Source organism: Cryptotermes secundus, unplaced genomic scaffold (assembly GCF_002891405.2).
Source record: "Cryptotermes secundus unplaced genomic scaffold, Csec_1.0 scaffold511, whole genome shotgun sequence".
Lineage (NCBI taxonomy): Eukaryota > Metazoa > Arthropoda > Insecta > Blattodea > Kalotermitidae > Cryptotermes > Cryptotermes secundus.
Genome location: NW_019727101.1, coordinates 2150258 through 2171052, shown reverse-complemented (window position 1 = coordinate 2171052; position 20795 = coordinate 2150258). Strand labels below are relative to the sequence as shown.

The 20795-nt window shown below is 36.3% G+C and overlaps 1 protein-coding gene across 3 annotated transcripts in view; it reads right to left on the bottom strand.

Annotated features, from left to right (window-relative positions):
* Positions 1 to 20795, bottom strand: part of LOC111864420 — a 724828-nt gene that overhangs the window by 27105 nt on the left and 676928 nt on the right. For all 3 annotated transcript variants that reach the window (XR_004513020.1, XR_004513019.1, XR_004513021.1), the window contains exons 4-5: positions 18886 to 19002; positions 11646 to 11746 (exon numbers count right to left, since the gene is read on the bottom strand). The gene's annotated coding sequence lies outside the window, so the exon portion shown is untranslated. The remainder of the gene's footprint in view (positions 1 to 11645; positions 11747 to 18885; positions 19003 to 20795) is intronic.

Below are 20795 nucleotides of genomic sequence, written 5' to 3'. Positions count from 1 at the left end.
GTAACTTATTATACTTGAATTTTGAGGTAAATACTGTCTCCTATGGTGTGAAGCCGTATATTCTCTTATAAATTACTGACGTTTCGAAAGGTAAACTGCTAGTAAATTACTATGTTTTTGCTTATCTGTTTACATTCTCGGTTAATTTATGGATCGTGAAAATGGAGGAAACACATTACTCCGAAACGTCAGTAAATTTCTACCACGCTATACTCTTGTCATATCCCAGAAGTGAGTATTATTTTGACCTTATTATTTAGTAATTTAAAAGTAATATGTTAAATATTATCTACGTATCTAATAGTGCATGGTTATTCCTGTTTAAAAGTGATTAACATTAATTGATATTTAAACGTTTTTAAAAGTTATATACCTATATAATTTTGTGTAAACATTTTTGGTAGATGGTGGACGCAACGCCTAGATTCTCTGACAGAATCTGCAACATGTGAAACAGACGCTTTCTTTTCAAGTGATAAAGAATAAACTTCAATATTTGTGTATTCAGAGACTTAATTATAAAATAATAATTTATTCATATTTAGGAACTTGTTTATGTCGTTATTCTTGAGATAGTTAATCATATAAAATTATAAAAGAATATCTACCATTTTATTGTCTCGTATTAACTTCTGTTAAAGAAAATTTAATAACGACAATAATTTTATCACTGGCTGTAAATCTTATTTTCATAAGATTTTTAAATTATCATATTATTGAAAATATATTAATATTACTGGAACCAATACAGGAATGTCTGTTCTTGAGGTCAAATCCCAAAATTCTTCGAAATCTATCTACTCCCTGATGCTCTTAAAAGCTCCCACATAATTCGATTATCCATCAAAGTCTACGTTGAAAGTACCGTAGAATTTCGGAGATACAAACTATATTAACAAGAGTCAGATAGTGGTTCGGTACTGTTTGTTTTGGATACCGTATTCTGTATCTCTGTGTATCGTTTTGCGATTCAAAAGATAATAATATCGCTTCTAAGTACTGTAACAAGGAGCAAGCTACAACTGTAACCAGTAGTATTTTATCGAATATTTTATAAATAATTAATTTATTAATTCACTATATTTTACATCATTCTAAAATACTTTAATATTAACAAAACAAACTCTGTGGCCTGTAGTCCGCAAGGGAACTATACCGACCGAGCGACCGCCGCTTTTCGGCGAAGTTAGTGCTAACTTTAGCGAATAGAGGGTGTCGCGTGGTCATCGCAACCGATCCCCACGACCGTTATTCTCGGTTTTGTAGACCTAAGCTGCTATTTCCTTGAAATAGCTCCTCATTTATCCTCACGAGGCTGAGTGGACCCCTTTCCAGACCCATGACTTCTCAGAAAATCTGGTAACTCTGGGAATTCGAACCCGGAATCTCTGGATCTGTAGACAGGAAGTCTGACCACCAGACCACAAAGGCGATCATACCAATTTAGTAGTACTTAATAAAGTAATTTTAGATAAATTTCATACTCTTAAAATTCCATAGGAACTATGAAATATAATTAACTAACTTCATGTTGGCTAGCCTGTTGAAGATGGCGAAAGAAGGCCGAAATATGTGGGGTAACGTAATATTCTAAATAACTGCTGATACTAGAGAGAATTCGAATTTATTGAATAGCAGGCGTGCCGGTGGATGGCAAAGCATTAAAACTCGTCGTTTATATATTCTAAATATTCAATTCTAGAAATTAAACTTAAAGTATTCCTTTGCCTCCCAAATGAAAAATATATTGCTGAAACTCACTCGATACTTCCTTTACCAACAGAGATAACCGAACAGAATATTATGGCATGCAGACCCGTTGCTACACAACGATCGCGAATAAAAAACTAGATAATGGTCATTGCTAGACAGTGGCCCGAGCGTAACAATGGAAGTACTGTTTGAAGCGGTGTTTTCTATGGTTCCGCTCCGAGGCTATCACTCGACGGACTGAGTTGAGTTAGTTAGTTCAGTGCAGTGCAGTGGAGTGGAGCGAAATGGTTGGTGAGTGGGTTAATTAGAGAATTGCTGCGGTATGGCCGTTCTGAGCTGTTGCTCTGAGAAGCTGGTAGTTCATTAACGGGGCAGCTCGAGAATCCAGAGTAACACGAAAATCTGCCGCTGGAAGCCGTTACCAGACAACGACTGGTGAAGATACACCAGGCTGAGAAGACTTAGTACGTATTGTAGTGAATTGTAGAGTGTGTAAATTAGCGTTAGCTCTATTCTGCCGCTGGAAGCCGTTACCAGACAACGACTGGTGAAGATACACCAGGCTGAGAAGACTTAGTACGTATTGTAGTGAACTGTAGAGTGTGTAAATTAGCGTTAGCTCTATTCTGCCGCTGGAAGCCGTTACCAGACAACGACTGGTGAAGATACACCAGGCTGAGAAGACTTAGTACGTATTGTAGTGAACTGTAGAGTGTGTAAATTAGCGTTAGCTCTATTCTGCCGCTGGAAGCCGTTACCAGACAACGACTGGTGAAGATACACCAGGCTGAGAAGACTTAGTACGTATTGTAGTGAACTGTAGAGTGTGTAAATTAGCGTTAGCTCTATATTTATTTGTAGTTACGATCTGTAAGTAGTCATTAAATCCAATTATCTATCAAAACCCCGTATACAGACATCTGTCATGTGATAATATGTTCTTCGGTTTTGTGATACCGTATGGTCTTTTAGGTAGAACAGACATCTGCCTGCTCCAAGGATTACGTGAGGAAAATTAGAATAGATAAAGAAAAATTTAGAAAGCATTAATGTGAAAACTAAAATTATATTTATTTAATATTCGTTTCTATGGTGAACACTCTTGGTGTGTGAAAATATTCTTAAAGGGTTTACTACCACAGTCAATAAGTTCGTGGAATGGCCGCAAAGCGTTGAACGGGAATTTAGTGCCAATATGTTTCAGCAAAGTTTTCGTCAGCTATATCAACGTTGGCAGACTTGCATAGCGGCCAACTGCAACTATTTTGAGGGCCCGTGTGGATCTACGTAAGTGTATGCGAATACCTTGTACTATGATGCGATAAAACCACATTCCACGAACTTAATGACTCTACCACGTACAGCCAACGAATATTCGGAGAAAACGTTAAGGATTTCGACCTGGAAATAACGCTGTGTTGACCATAAGAAAATCTCTACAGGAGTTCTCTTACATGTAAAATATTAACATAATTATTTATTTTTATACTATGCATTTAGCTTCCGATATATTTTATTTTTCGTCTTATCCCGACCACATACATATGATGATCTGATTAAAAGAACTGCATGCAGAAAGAGAATCCGCTATTCAAGACAGAAAGATGAAGACCACTATGCGAAGAATCCGCCAGCAGACCACATAGGCCTATGAAGAGATATGAAACCAGCAATTCTGACAAGTAATATATTGTACTGTTGAATCCAATCCTAATCCTACATTGTTCTTACAAATTTCCATATTCCAAAAGAATTTAATATTGCCTAAGTACTGGGTAACATAAGGGTTATTATCGTCTGTATGCGGAAGTGAAGACGAAGGGCATGTGACAAGTGACACGGTGACCACAAGGGCGACTTCTTCATGCCCATGCGTGAATCATTTGCTGCCAGAGCAGTAGATGAATTTCATTGATGAAGTTTATTTATCTTTACTTTAGGGCCCGCAATAGCTCAGTCAGTATAGAGGCTGGCTACGGGCTGGACGGTCGAGGGCCCGGAGTTTGAGTCGCAGTAGCAACAAGATTTTTCTCTTCCCCATGTCGTCCAGACCGGTTCCGGGACCCACCCAGCCTCCTATCCAATGGGTACCGGGGATCTTTCCAGGGAGGAAAGCGGCCGGGGCGTGAAGCTGTTCACTCACCTCTATTTAATGTAGAGGTTTAAAAAACATGGATCTATACATCCACTCCTCTCTATCTCTTCATGGCATAGTGCTTAATTAGTTAAGGACAGGGACAAGCGGTAGCATAGTTGGTTCAGGCATTATTTTACAAAGCGGAAGGTCGCGACTTCGATTCCGATTAAGTCATTATATTTTTCAATTTACCTATTCTTCTAGCCGCATTGTGGAATTGGGGTCGACTCAGCCTCTAAGAGAAATTTGTACCAGGAATCTTCCTGGGGGGTAGAGGGCTGCCGGTGTGTAAGACTGACAACCTCACCGCCATCTGTAAGGCGATTGTATAGAAAATGTGGCAGCCTCGACGTCTCACAACCCCATAGGTCTCCACAGTCTGTTACAGGGATAGCTTAACCATTTATTGTTACATCTTAGGTTTACGTCGAAGGCGAAATAAAAAGACGAGAAAATCAGCGAATCTATTCATGAATCCATAAAAAAAGATTTCATATGCTTCATGCATAGCTAAAGAAATACCCTAGAATATTGTTTGAGTTCTATCGAATGTTCTTCACTTCGCTTGCTAGAAATTGGTGCCTAAATATTCTCCATGTTAAAACAAATTTTTTGAAAATATGAAGAAATTTTCATACGGTTCGGAATATTTTCGTCTCAAAAGTCTGAGAAGGAGAAAGAATAAACACCAACACAGACAGTTGGTAGGGCTCCCAGGACGGGGGTTCAGGCGGTCGAAAGGTCGCTACACACGCAGAACAACATGGACACACACACAGAAAAGATATCCAGGCTTCGAATCGGATTCGAACCCACGATAACACTGTTTGAGCGAAGATATTTCGTGCCTTTGACCCCGCGGCCATTGTTATGAGCGTTAATTAAATATTATTAAGCTAAATATATATTGCATTCTGAGCTAATTTTGCTTTTAGCTACGGCTTGTAGCAACGGGGAACCCACGACACTCACAATCCGGTTAGTCGGGACCGAGACTGGTCGAGCCGTGAGCAGTTGTACCTCCCATCTCCGATAACAGGCACTCATTCTGCAGATTAGGCCTAACTTTTAAATAGGTAACACGCAAATGAAAATGAGTATCACTAGACACAACGTATAGGAAATTAATCAGAATTAAGTATGAGAGAAATTATATTTTATGTCTCAGTACTGAGAATTAATTTGCTTTAACTTCTGTAAATATCAGTTGAAGAAAGCTTCTGAGGGTTTCTGAGTTACTTCATTAAGAAACGTTATGAAATAATAGTGTTCTATTTGAGATCTGGTTTCCTGATGGCTGTGGGTTACTTAGCGTGTCCTAAAAATATAGCGTATAATCTGGTGTTTGTGTAACATTGATTCTGAGGAATTCTCTCTCCATCATCAAGGAAGGTGATGGGGTCATCAAATTCTTCTGAAGCATTAGTAACTATCAACTGAAAAGCAGTTATATATTATATTCATTATATATATTATCAAATATATTTTATATAAATATATATTAGCACAATCTTCTATCTTTCACTGATAAATAGGCCAGCTGTTTAACCTGGTAAATTAATTGACAGACAATATTGACATTTAAAGGTAATTTAAATATAACCTAAATATTTATCCTAAATAAGTTATCATTTAAGATGAATATTTTAAATTACGTATTACATTAGATCCAAGGGAATATGTATATATATTTATATATTATTGTGTTTTCCCAAGTACTTGACTGTAATTTGTTTTGACTTATAATGTGTTTGTCTATAAGGTAATTACTTTCATCTACACTGTGCTCTGTCTGTAATTGGCCTTGTGGCTGTTGACATGGCACATAAATAATAAAGAATTGAATTGAATAAATATAAGTATATAACAGGCTTAAATATTATACTACTGAACGGTAGTCTATTGCAAGATTTCGCTTATTAATAGAAAACATTTTATCAAAAAATGTGTAGTTTTGTTTCAAATGTCATAAGCTTTACGAAATTCTATAGTTAATTTGCAGAGAATACGTATATATAACATAATTTTTATTCTGAATACAGTCGTATAAGGAAAAAGCTTAGGATTTGAAGTTCTCACACCGGTCGTTATAAATATTATCTTCTGGGGCATAATGCCATGTAGTCCGTTAGAAATCAACTGACGTTTCGGAGGAACAAATAGCCTCCAAATTTAAGATCCAATAACTGAAGATAGAGGCGATATATTTCTCTTAACGACGATTGGCTTTTAACGGACTGCACGGCGTGATATTCCAGGAGATAGTTTTCTTCAAGGAAGAACCGAATCATAATAAACATCAAAAGGTGCCAGGAAATGGTCAGTGCATACAGACATACGAACTTTATTTTATAAGATGTAGCCAGACAAATATTGCTTGAAATTATGTTTGTGTTTTTTTTCGAGACCAACTGAATGACAATATTTTTATGTTTTTCTTCAGTAAACTAATATCATTTTGTTATTTTTAGATTTACCTCTAAGGGAATAATTTTGGATGGCAAAATATAGCCATGTACATAACAAAACTCTAAAATATGTTGTTATAACAAGATATTTATGAAAAAAAGGTTTGAGAATTTTAAAGCGGGTTTATTCCATATGGTGACACCCTGCAGTCTGATACGCTAATATCACCGTTCTTCCGATACGTTGGTATCCATCTACTAGACTATACGGCAACACAAGTTAGAGAATCACTATAAGACACTGGTTTATAATTATATAATTTAAAATTCTCAGAATTGGTGTATCTTTAAGTTTTCAGTGTTTTACTGCAGAATCCTGTTCGCACGTCTCTTGTTTTCGCTTCCTATTCACGGCATCAGATGCAAACTCGCGTTAAAATCTTTAAATTCACCTGTTTTTTTTATTTTGAAATTATTTTTCACATCACGATGGCACTCTCTTCTGTCTCCTTCATTATTTTTATTTCCCTCCCTTCTTCCTTGATATATTTTACTCTTTTCCATCCTGCTCCGTCTACGTCTCTTTCTCCTTTCTTTCTTCCTTTCTTTCCTACTCCTTCTCGTCTGTCTTCTCCTGTTCTCAATTCACCCTTTGTTCCTCCTTAAAGATTTCTCCCGTTTAATGAATTTCATTCTAAAACAGAAGAAACGCGCGAATAGCTATGGTACCTGAAAGGATTCTGACAATGGTGTATGCTGTTCAGAACTGTTAGGCTTATTTTGGACTCTATTCATCATCTGGTATTCCTGCCCCATCCACCTGATGAAAAGACAGATACAGTTTGCGAAACGTTGTGGTGTTTTGTCTATATACCAGACGATGGATAGAGTCCAAAATAAGCCTAATAGTTCTGTAAAGTTATGGTACCGTCCACCGAACTCCTTGCATGTTTTGTACACTTGGCTTCGAAACAAAATATCTGGTATTCTCGCGGTATTGCATCTATCTGGCGCTAATCCAGTCAGTGCGTTCGACAATGTCTTTGTCTTCACAGTTTTCTGAATTATTTTCCTTGAAGAGTCCTCCAGCTCCCTAAAGCGGACCAGAAATATTCTGTTCCCATTTTCCTATATTTTATCCCTCACAGGGTGTGTTTGAAATAGAATATGCCTAAAGATAAGCGCTAGGCTTAATCTATCGAAATAATCTGCATATAGGGTAAGATTTTCTGCCAAATAGGGCTTATTAGAAAACGGATAATGGGTGGCCTCATTTTCTGGTCCTTAGAGATTAATATAAACAAGAGCTTATTTTTGTTAATAGTGTATTTTTTATTTCTTTCCCAAAAATATTTCGGTTTTTAATTGGGCCAGGACGGGAAAATTGCTGCTGGTCCTCGCCAGCTCATGCAATATTAGTTCCGGGTCCCGCGGGACCCATGAACATATTTTACTCACTTACGTCTGTTTCTCTTTGGAAATATATTGGGGACTCTTATATTCATGTTTATACGGCATAGAGACTATATCGAACATATGCTGACGAGTGTTTTGTCGGCCTGTCTTATGGTGAGCCTATGGGTACCAGTGACAGCAAACGACAACATTTCAGCCAGCATCAAATTTTCTCGTCAAAAATTAAAAATTTGTAACCTTCAAATTTTAATTAGATTTGAAGATTACAGCTTTCTGAGTTGTAACGATGTGTACTTCTGGGAGAGTTCGACAGTTTACGCTCAACATTTTGCCTGCATCTTAAGGGTGGAAGAATAAGTTCAGATTGACGCTTACTTCTACTGGTTTCTTCCTGGACTGACTATTCGACCTTTACTTTGACGGAGCTATCTACATCCGAAAAGTAAGGCTATCTCTAGACTACACGGCGTTACAACCCAGAAGACTGGGCTTTTATAGTCAACGCTGTGATAACCTCAAAAAAATTTAAGTTACAATTACTTATGGGAAATTTAGGCTCTTTTGAAGCACATTCGAATACCCCGGCTTCATACATTCTAGAATCTAACTAATAGCAGTAAAGCATAATTCCCTAGACCTAGTGTTCGTTAAGGATTTAATTGCTAGACTGTAATTTAGTCGTTTAACCAAAGAAGACCATTCGACGCCTTATAACTAACCACTGGCAATGCAATGTTTGAACGAATGTACCGCAAAGAGAGGAAAATATTTGTTGCAATTATTTTCAAGTGTTTCTTGCATCTAATTTTAAACTTTTTCATTATAATAAAACTACACCTTAGCTATTTATAGTTACTTTAATCAGGGCAGCGTTTATCGGCGTGTCGTTGTGTCGTTTCCAAAATAGAACTAATCCCAGTTAGTTTAGATCCAAAAGTATAACAATCACATTCTAACATATACTTTTCTACTTTACCTCATATTAAATTTTTAAGGAACCCGAACTGTGACCAAGACACTTTCTCTGCCTCTATCGGCATGTATATCTCACTTACCTATAGTATAAATTAATCACTTACTTACTTACTCATGGAACTGAGCCCTTCTTGAGGAGCCGCCAATTCTGCAGCTACTCAAGAATTTCCCAGTATTTTATGGAACCCGAAGGTTCATCACCGTGTTCACAAGAGCCCTTCACTGGTCCCTATCCTGAGCCAGATCTATCCAATCCATACCATCCAAATTAATCACCAAATTAAGAAAGTCGTCTTCTGGGTTTAGGCACCGTGTATTCTTCGTATATTCGTGTATTCGAATACACGGTGCCTAAACCCAGAAGACGACTTTCTTCATTGTCATCGCCGTGAAAACCTCAAAACTTACATAATAACAAAATTATTTAACTAGTGTATACTTTTGAAAACATCTTAATTTTCATATCCGATATTTTTAAGATCGTTCGACAATAATTTAGAATGCCTGATAACATTATGGTGGAATGTACCAAGAGGTCTGATCTACCGATAACGCTTTACACTTATATTCGAGAGGTTCTCGGTTCGAATTTCGGCTGTTTTGTTCCAAACACTTTTCCTTCATCACTCTGCAGTCGTCGCCAAGCAGCCTAGGTACAGACAATCGTGAAATAATCTATGAGAAATTCAGAATCTAGGCTTTCATATAAGAATTTCATAATTCATTAAATGTTATTTTTAGTAGTATAGAAATATTTATAAACGTAATATACGTAACAAATTTGATAAGCGAAGCCCTGGACCAGAGATGGAGCGCCCAACTTAGAGACTCAGAATGTGATAATGTGTTGCTTGGTCACACATCTCACTGAGTGATAACAGGAGAGAAGATAGCAGTGATGTAATGAAGATTAGTTAGGAGAAATAGGAGACACTAAGAGAAATATATGCCGGTCACGGTAGCCGAGCGGTCTAAGGCATGTACTGTCATCGCTCGCTTGGAAATCGGGATCGTGGGTTCGAATCCCACTCAGGGCATGGATGTTTAGTTTGTGTGTGTGAGTTTTTCTGTGTTTGTGTACAGGTAGAGGCCTTGCGACGAGCTGATCACCCGCCCAAGGAGTCCTACCGAATGTGTAAGATCTAGAAAAACCGAAATGAACGGAGAAGTTCATGGAGGTAGGCCTAGGCCCACTGGGCTGTAGTGCCAAAGGGGTGTAGTTCAGCACAAAAAGCATAACGAGAGACTTAAAATATCATATGAATTGTTACAATAACCGGAATTATTGCGATCACATCTACGTAAAAATGCAGTGTTTACATCAAGATAATATTCTTGCCAAGCAGAATTGTAAGACTTAATATAATCCCTTGTTTTGGTCAAAATGGTATTGCAGGGTGTTATAAATATGTACTGATGATTAATGTTCAGACATCTTGACTTAGCGTTTTATTCACACATCGTCAATACAAAACATCGATGTTCAGTGTAGACTAACTTCTGAGTGATGGAGTTCACATGGATATAATTTGATAGATTTTCCATCCTCTCATCATGATGAGTGGCAGTTCTGTCAGTAAATGAGTTCTGCGGATATATTATATTTTTATTATTTGTATCCTTCAAATTGAATAAATAAAACTTGTCAGTATGCCACATGGTAAAGGAAAGTTGTATGGGCACAGAAAATGGCACTGATCTGAAAGAATTTCTGTGTTATGAGAATAATCTCTATTATGAGAAACATCAGTGTACAGACTTAAAAAAGTAAAACACTTCATCTTTCGAAGTCCTAAACTATGAAATTATTTTGTGATATACAGCATTAATTTAGATAAATTATACAGAGTCTTAACTATTATTGATCTAGGAATGATCAGTTCCTTTTAAAAAATTGGTTAATCATTTTGTAGTCGAAATATTTTCTGAATATATATATAAGATTATTAGTAAATAAGAAATAAAAATGTTGATTACAAATTTATTTGTAAATTGAACAATTTAATATTCTTATTATTATGAGTTGTGAATCTTTCCAATTATACTGAAAATTGTGGCGATAAAATTAAACACGTGTCACAGGCCTACATCTGTTAAATAAAATATGTGTTTTTGCATGGTTACTAATAATTCATTAGTCACAGAGGCAGAAAACATTTAGTTAAGACATAAAGCATTAGAATAAATATATTTCCAGCTCTTGAAATTGTGATTTATAGCTTTTATTGCTAGAAAAAGACATGCATTCTTCGTGTGTTGCATCTTGTTGTGTGTTATTAATAAAACAGCATATATATATTCGTCAATATAACAGTTCAGGTGTAAGTAATAACAAATTTGATTCACATGTGTGTTAATCACATGTTTCAACACCTATTGGGTCATTATTAGGTGTATCTGTGTGTACTTAGAAGTTGAATTTTGTTCAATACTGATCCATATTTTCTTACGTTTGACCATATGATTAAGTGACTGTTGCTTAGTAGTGAACCTTTGGTTTGTTTACTCTTCGGCTTTGAGCTGTATTGGTATAAAATCAAATTAAATTAAATTAGAGTTAGTTGACAAATTAGTTTAAAATTATTAATAAGGAATGTTAACAGAATTTTAAAACTACAACTACTATCCAATCGGGGTTGAAGCATGTCGTGATTAACAAAAATATAAATAACATTGGCTATTAATTTCACCCGAATTATTGTCCTGACGAGTACAAATGCACTGCTTTGAAATCTGCGCTTATTTACGCAGGCTATGTTGCTGAGAAAATGATGCATGATGCATGATGCTGGTCAAAGTTTTGAACACGTAAAAAGGTTTTGATATTGCGAAGATGCTACTTGCATCTTGGTAAATATTTGTAGATAAACAAAATTATGAATACTTAAGCCGTTAATGATATTGAGGAAACGGTACTTACTGCGTAAGAAGTTGTGTTCCTAGTCAAATTGTGAATACTTTGGTAGATTAGGAATTTAAATTTATATGTTACTTACTGTACATTCATGGTCAGCGTGAAGTCAAGGCATCTTATGAATGATGTAGCAGTGAGAAGTCAGAAGTAACAATGAGTCAGAATCTGGTGCATTTCCAGTACCTGAAAGAAGTGAACTACATAAGAATTGCGTAGTTTTCTTTCAATTAAGGGAACCACAAGTTCCCTTTTTGAAGTACTGGGCGATGTTACTCCTATAATATCTGATGTGAACAGATTTAGGTTTAAGTCGTTTTTGGTATTTTGTAAACTGGACAAAATCCTCTCTGGACATTCGTTTACATATCGGTACATTTTAAAATTCAGTGATTTAGTTCACAGTTAAATTCATAGGATGTTGAATTGAAATAAATGACCCTGAAACCTGTACATTAAAAGATAAATGTAATGTGAGTTATTACATTCTTCCACAATCGCAGAGAGATTTCAACTTTGGTTATATTATTTACTGAAATACAGAAATAATGTAGTATATTAAAACATTGATTTCTTTTTTAGTGAATGTATAGCTATTATTATAATTTATACTAAAATTTGGGTTCATATTGATAGTTACTAGTTTTCATTAATCTTGCGTTATTAAAAATAATGTAAAATAATTTGACAAAAGTTATTTTTACAGATATATTATTTAACTTAGAATAAATAAAAAATAATACCTTCAAATGAATCCGGTTATAATCATATGAATAATTACGAAGCTTAGCATATTTCGGCCTCAAAACGGCCATCTTAAGGGGTGATAATTGTTAAACGAACAATTTGCGTAATATTACATGAATTATTTAAAATTTCTAATGAGTCATTTGTAGCATATTTAATCATAAAATAGCATTAGTATTAAAACAAACATGAAACAGAAAGCCAATGAAGTGTGGAAGTTTGAAGTATCTTGTTGTATAGGATGATATATATTTCTTGTCGCGTGTATTTTGCAGCGTCTTGTGGTGTACATGTGGCGTTTGTTGTGTTGAATACTAATTTAGATAAACGATAAATCATTAGTTTCCTGTACCGCATTACTTTTAATGTTAATACTACTCGTATTTTATGATTTGGTCTGTTTAAGACACTTGCGTAGACATGGTAAAGAATTGATTTAAAATTATGCAGTGTGTAAACTTTTCTGTTATTATGGAACTCTTTTGGAGATAGCTGTTTGAGACTGAAATCTATTCAGCTTCATAGTTATTTATTAACTAAATAATTGATATATTTGATAAATTCTTGTATTTATTCGAGGCAAATGAATCCAGTCTCTTCTGTAAGGTGATAGATTCGTGTATACACCCTTCTTTACAAGCAGAGAAAAACAGTGAGTAAAAATTAATGGAATCAATGTCCCAAATATGGGGTTCCCTGACGTTAACTCTTTCTTTTTACATTTTAATAATTCTAGGTTAATTCAATTCAGATCTACAAGGAAATTGTTACTTAAGTGACCAGGTTTTGTACGTTTCGAAATATGCTGAACACAAATAAGACATATTTCCTTACTATCATTCAAGTGCTAGGTCAGACATAACACCCCCAAATTAAAGACAGAAAAAGTGATAAGGTGCTAGCTGCTCCAGGCTGTCACACATCTCATGGAGCGGTGAATCATTACAGTGGTAAAATGAATGCATTCGGAGAACTATTCTTTTTTGTGTTACTTCTTCCACCATGGGTCTCTCATGAAGTCACCCAGGCCTCCGTGGCTAAGAGAAGCCAGCGACTAAGTGACCGAGGTACGGCACAACCAGACCAAACGCAAATATTCCGTATTTTAAGTGATTTCACAATTCCTACAAATGCCATTTTAAATTTTAGTGAAGAAATGCTTAATTATGTTGCCAATGTTTGGTTGGGTTCTTATAGTAATCATTTCCGACATCAATTTAAAATTAACCCGATGCCTTAAAAATGATACATTTTAACAACTGGCTACTATTGCAATATCACCAACACACATATTTATTCTTGCATGTCATTTTATTTCTCTTAATTTTAGTGGTAATCTACTGTTTAAAAATTCTGGAATAATTTCGAATTATTAAGCACATATACGATTGGTTACTTTCTACAATATAAATGTTCCTGTTTTTATCTAATTTATCGTCATATTTTTATTGCAAGACAGAAAGTTTCGGAGACTGGATTCTCTCTCCATCTTCAGGTAAACCTGCACTGTTGGATGCAGTCGATAGAGCTAGTCCTTATCTCCAGACCGGAGATGGATAATATTCAGAAACATAATATACTAATGTACCATCGTCTTATTCCGTAATTTTTGCTTATCCTGCATAAAACGGATCCCACAATTTCTCTCTCGAAACTGAAGAAACAAGAGAAATGACACAAGAAATCAACAAATTAAACATTCACACTCACCTACATGCAAAAACAATTAAAAATTATATTTTTAGAAACTGGATTTAGACCTCAAGCCTTAAGTATTCACTCATGAGGCAGAATAGCACCTTTCCTGTTTTGTATTCAGCACGTCCGGAATTCGAATCTCAGCTTGCACACCAATATTAGAAATATCTTGTTTTCCAGAGTATCTCCAGGCAAATTCAAATTAAATTAATCCACTACCACTTTCACACTCCATTTCATTCAATAGTCACTTATCATTCGGGGGCACGCAGAGGTGTAGTTGGTTGAGGAATTATGTTACAAACCGGAATATAGCGGGTTCGATTCCCAATGAGGACACTGATTGTTTTTAATTGACCTAATCCTTCCAGTCGCACTGTGGTCCTGGTGTTCACGCAGCCTCTAACAGAAATGAGTACCAAGAACCTTCCAGGGGGCAAAGGGCGGCAGGCCTATGCGTAGGGCTGACAACCTCACCGCCATCTTTGAACCGATTTTCTAGAAAATGTGTGAGCCTCGACGTCTCAAAACTCTATGAGACTCCGCCGCCTGTTAGAGGGATAACTTTACCTCAATTCTCTTCTTATCCTATTACTTAGCGCTATATTCTTAGCCATTAAAATATATGTGAATTAAAAAATAATTATAATTATGACGTAATNAGTACCAAGAACCTTCCAGGGGGCAAAGGGCGGCAGGCCTATGCGTAGGGCTGACAACCTCACCGCCATCTTTGAACCGATTTTCTAGAAAATGTGTGAGCCTCGACGTCTCAAAACTCTATGAGACTCCGCCGCCTGTTAGAGGGATAACTTTACCTCAATTCTCTTCTTATCCTATTACTTAGCGCTATATTCTTAGCCATTAAAATATATGTGAATTAAAAAATAAATATAATTACGACGTAATTTCAAATAAAACTCATATTTTCATTATTCATTTTCTGTCTATAGTGTATATTTCACTACAGATCTAAAATATGCAGTTATATTATTTGTCAAATTTTATTTTAAAATTTGGTTTTATCAATTAACACTTCTACTTTTTCAAGACGCTTATTTTTTTCAGATCTTAAGGAACTATGAGATTTATAAAGTGAAATGTATTCTCTTTTTTTTCAGTTTACAGGCATAAATATGTGATTTAGAATTAAGTTGGTAAAATTTATTAAAATACGTGTCCCTCTGAATATTCTATTCAGGATATATTGCTACTGAATACCGTAACTAAAGAAGAATAAACATAGTAAATTCGTTTCAAAATATTCCTATTTAATTGTTTACAAATTAGGCCTATTATTTGAGTTCCTAGCAGCGCTGATTACAGCGAAGACTATTCTATGGGATGTGACCTCATGTAATTCAATAGCAATTTGTTCAAGTTTCGGAAGGAAATATCGTCTACCTGTTCAGGTTCTAATAATAAGCGAAGCCGGCAATGAGAAGGAGGTAAGTAGATGTAGTTTGGCATATAATTTCAAGCTGAAGATGGGGGCGGTACGTTCCTCTGAAACATTGGTTAACTTCTCTCGAATTACTAGAAGGAAATGCATATCATTGGCTATAATTTTGGTTCGATAATATAACTTTCTATTGTATATTTTGTGTCCATGAACGTATTACAGGATTTACCATAACCGTCCTGTCCACACACAGTACCCAAAAAATAATTCTTTTTGTTTGGGGATAGTTTAAAATTATATACACTTCAAATAATGTGAGGGTTTCAGATGGATATGTATAATTGCAGAAGCAAATTGAATTATTCTAGAACTCGAAGAATAACAAAGAGACAACATTGAAGTGATACCACTGTATAGACGAAGAATATTTTAATTTGATTTGATCAACGCGTTTCCAGGCAACAGCTCTGTAAACACGGTCCAACACGCAACAATAGATGAGCCTGTGTTTTCTATGTCGTCCGCGCCAAGCAGTATTGCAACGCGTTTCTAAGCAGCGCCTCGGTATAGACACTCCCGCGTAAGCCGTGACGTCAGCAACAATAGAGACGGTGTTTACCTTGGGGATTTAGAGGATTGTAGATTATGTAAATTAGCGATGGTGCTAAAATTCTTTGTAGTTACGTGTTTTAAGAGTCCAATAAATCCGCTTAGCAATCCAAACCCCGTGTCTAGTCACTAAACAAGTGAAATTTTTCTATGACCGTTTCCTTTCAAATCTTCTCAAATACTATTATTCACTGATCATAATACAATTCGTCGTCATATTTTACAATCTAAGTTAACTGATGGTGTAGTTAAATATATTGTGACATGTTGATCCCTACGATCTGATTCCATTTATATCAAATGGACAATTTCAAATGTTGTATTCTGGTACGAAAGGAAATATATTTTACCCTTCAAATCATGATTAATTTAAATATCATTCTGTTTCTCTGGATATTCGTCTAAAAATATTTAATTAACCGAATAGAGTCAGAAGTTTGTAGGAGAAAAGTTCTGGTTAGGAACATCGTTTCATGTCAGTAGTTCCATAAACCCTTAGTGTCCAGTAGCTCAACATCAGAGAAAATAAATAAAGAGTTGAACCATTCTGGACATCACTACGTTCTCAGACTTTGTTTAACAAAGTGAGAAAATTACGTGGAATATGGGCCTAAGAGTGAAGACTGACGTGCTTAAAGGATGTTTTAATGATCGGAGAAGTGGGAAGTTATGAAATGCAAATGGCGACTCTGACAAATACTACGTAATTGGTTGGCTATGTCTGTTTAGGAACTCGACCATCGTTATAACAAAGTAAGCATAAAATGGCCATTAGGTTGTGAAATCGTTAAGGAAAATGGGGTCTGCTACAAATTCTTTTTAAAAAATGTAACGGTGGATGGATATATTCTGGTATATATATATATAAAGATCTTAAAATTATTATTCGGGTTCGGAGTTCATTAATTTTTATAATTACTAGCCTTAATTCAATATAAAAAGATAAAGAGCAAAATTTAAAATTTCAATTGCGGTGAAGTTGTAGTGTACCATTTTCTTGGATGTGACGATGTAGATCTGTAGGTTAGAAATTAAAGGTTTTTCGGAGGAACGTATTGCCTCTATCTTCAGGGTACAAGAAAAAGCCGAGAAAGTAAACGCCAAGCACAGTGATATTACCTATCGTAGGCCTATATTGATCTATAGGATATTTTACTTAAAATTGCCTATGCTAAGTGATTTAATTAAAGGATTTATAAATGTGTGCAGTCTGCCAGTTTTGGGAATTAATAGAAATTTTGAGTATGAAACTTGGAACAATTTGGATATATAATCGAAAAGCAGTATAGGCTTTTGTCGTCCTTCGAATATTTTCTTTTTCATCTGGGAATTATGCAGATAAATTAAACGGAAGTTTTGTCGAATAGTGTAAAAAGTTTAAAAACATTCAAGTTCTAGTTTTCGGGTTCTAATATTATGTAAGCATGAGGCAGACACCAACGTTTCGGATGAGGTACAAGAAGGTATCAAAACTAAAATTTGATCAATATCCCTCATTAAAATCCACATAATTGTATACACGTAATATATTGTGACGTATCGACCCACTGCTAGACAACGATTCAGTATAAACATTCGAGCGAACACACAAAAATGAGAGCTGTGTTCTCTGTGGGCCATGCTACAGATCGTTGCTAGGTAGAAAAACAATTCTGACAAAAGAAGAAGTGTTTTCTATATGGTCTGAGATATTCGCAGTGCTAGGCAACGGACCTGTAAATACGCATCCCTAATAGAAGGTGTTTTCCCTGTGGTAGTAAAATAGATTAATTGCGAATGGGCTTCAGAAATAGCCAGGTTCTGATTTTTGACAGAACACTGACTATCCAAACTGCGGTTCATAATAATATTGTTCATTTTCTTCAAGCAATTGCCAATAGAGTACCTCTAATTAGACTATACGTGACATATATATTTCAAGCCGGTATTCGCTTGTCACCCTGGAAATTCAACATTATGTAGTCTCAGATACAGAGTCGCTATATATACCACAAATAAACGAAACCTGGGATATTTGTGAATGCTATTAAACTTAGTACTGAAGTATAGAGGGCACCCGGGATAGCGTAGTCGGTATAGCGACTGACTATGGGGTGGACGATCGAGGGGTCGGAGTTCGAGTCCTGGAAAATTCAAGAATTTTCTTTTCTCCACGTCGTCCAGGCGGGTTCTGGGGCCCACACAGCCTCCTGTCCATTGGGTACCGGGGCTCTTTCCTCGGAGGTAAAGCGGCCATGGCGTAAAGCTGGCCACTCACCTCCAGCTAGTGTCGTGGTCAAGAAAATGTAGACCTATACATACACTCTCCCACACGCCTTCATGGCATAGTACTTCATACTAAACCACAGGGACAATTTTATATTACCTTTACTGAAGTATAGGATTTTCAGATAACACATCTAAAAGATATGAAAATTATATCTCAGCTATACCATGTTGCCAAACTGTGTTACCTGGAGTGCGTTTTGAGATAGTTGTCAGCCCGTGTTTCTCTGTAAAGGCTCCCAAGCCCAGATTATTTTTTTCAGTCCGAGTGACTTACCGCTCGCTTTCTTAAGGTTTTGGTCACAGTTTATTTTATGTTTTGAGTAATCAAATATAAAAGGTTGAATGGTAGGATGATTATGAACGATGAATTAGAAATACGTACATGGTCTTGGCCTAATCGAAGTGTAATCCTGGCGTTCGAATGTAGGGACTGCTGTAAACTATGATAAGTCTCATAATGGTCCATGTCCCTTCCGGGAATCAAACAGAGCTCCTTCTGATTATGGGCCTGATTATAAGCCTAAAACGTAACGGCTCCGTCAGCCCACTTAATATGGCTATATCGTGCAAAAAACTGATTATTTTATTCTGGACCGAATACCAATACTCAATTGTTCCTTCCGTGTGTGTGTAGTCAACACCGCCAGATGTCTCGCCTCCAGAATGATGGATGTCTGAACGTTCGGTCGGCAAGATTTCTCCATTAGTGAAACATCCACTGAAATACAAGAGGAACATATTTAATGGCTTATCTGGGAACAATTACTGAAAACAGACTGAACAATACGCTGAACTTATGCTTAATTTTTCTGTATAACGTTAACATTTGCTTGTTTCAGAATTTATGATTTGCCCTGTCTGGAATAGCTCATTTGGTTACGTGGTTAGTTAGTTAGTCAGTTTTTCAGTTAGTAAGTAGCAGTAGCGGTGGCGGTGGTGGTGGTGGTAGTAGTAGTAACAGTACTAGTAGTAGAACTAATGTAGACTGTAAAGGTGATTGTTATATGAATTAAATTCTTTATACTTATGTGCCAACTGAAGAGCTACAGGAACAAATTACATATTGTGACATATATACCCGTTATTAGGCAACGACCGCGAAACAAACAACGAGATAATGGTCATTGCTAGGCAGTAGCTTCGTAAATGCGCAACAGTACTGAAGCCGTTGCTAAGCAGCGGTCTGCTCGTAGCAATGGAAGTACTGTTGGAAGCGGTGCTTTTTATGGACCCGCTCCGAGGCCATATTAGTCGATCTACCGTGTTGAGGTAGTTAGTACAGTGCAGTGCAATGGAGTGCAGTGATTTTTTGGTGATTGAGTGGGTTAGAGAACTGCTGCGGTTCTGTCTTTAAGAGTTGTTGCTGTTAGAAGCAGGCAGCTGAGTTACGGAGATAGTTCGGGAACCCAGAGTAAGGGGAAAGTCTGCTGTTAAGACAGCGACTGGTAAACACACAGTAGACTTAGAAGATTTAGTGCGTGCTGTAGTGAACTGTAGAGTGTGTGAATTAGAGATATCACTATAGTTACTAGTAGTTATGATCAGTATGTATGTATTATGAGAGAGGGTGGGTTTCCTCATGCACTTAGACCAGTTATTGGTCCATTGTGCCTCCCCCTTTTAATTTTTACTGTCGCCATACCCTACCGGTAACGGTGCGTGCCATCAGCCCCCGTAGAGCCAACGAGGTCGGCCCCCGGTACCTTGATGCTTCCCCCATCCACCAGAGGCATTGGAGACTACTTGGGCGGGAAAGGGCCTGTAATTTAGCTCAGAGGTCTCCTAGAGACGTGAGGTTCTTTTACGTGCCGTAAATCTACGACACGGGACATACGGCTTAAAGTCCCTCCCGGAGGACTTGTACCCTGAATTTTTCCGCTCTTAAAAATTCCACGACCTCTGCCGGGTTTGAACCCGCGTACCTTGAGTCATGAGGTGTGAACGTTACCCCTAGACTATGGAGGTCGCTAGTTATGATCAGTAAGTGTTCATTAAATAAAATTAACATAACAAAAAAACGTAAATGAAACAACACAGAGATGTAGGGTACAGACATATAAGATATTCTGGTGTACAGTAGATGCAGATAAGGCACAAATTTATACTAAAACTAAAAATACTAACGTCTAATAATAATAGTAATTCAATTCAATTCAATTCTTTATTATTTGAGTGCCAAGTCAACAGCTGCAAGGCCAATTACAGACTTAGCACAGTGTAGATGAAAGTAATTACGTGTAAATTATACAAACATTAGACAAACACATTATAAGTCAAAAATAAGTTATAGGCAATTTATGAAGAAAAGTAAACAAACAAGCTAATAAAAGATAATAATAATAATAATTCCATTATCATAAAACTAAGTGTTATTTAGAAGTGCAATAGAAATAATAATAATAATAATAATAATCTAAATGAAGAGGAATAAGTAATCAATAAGGCAATGCCTGGGAAGAGACAATCTGAAATCAAATGGAAAGAGTCCTAGAATTTATGCAAAATTAAAAT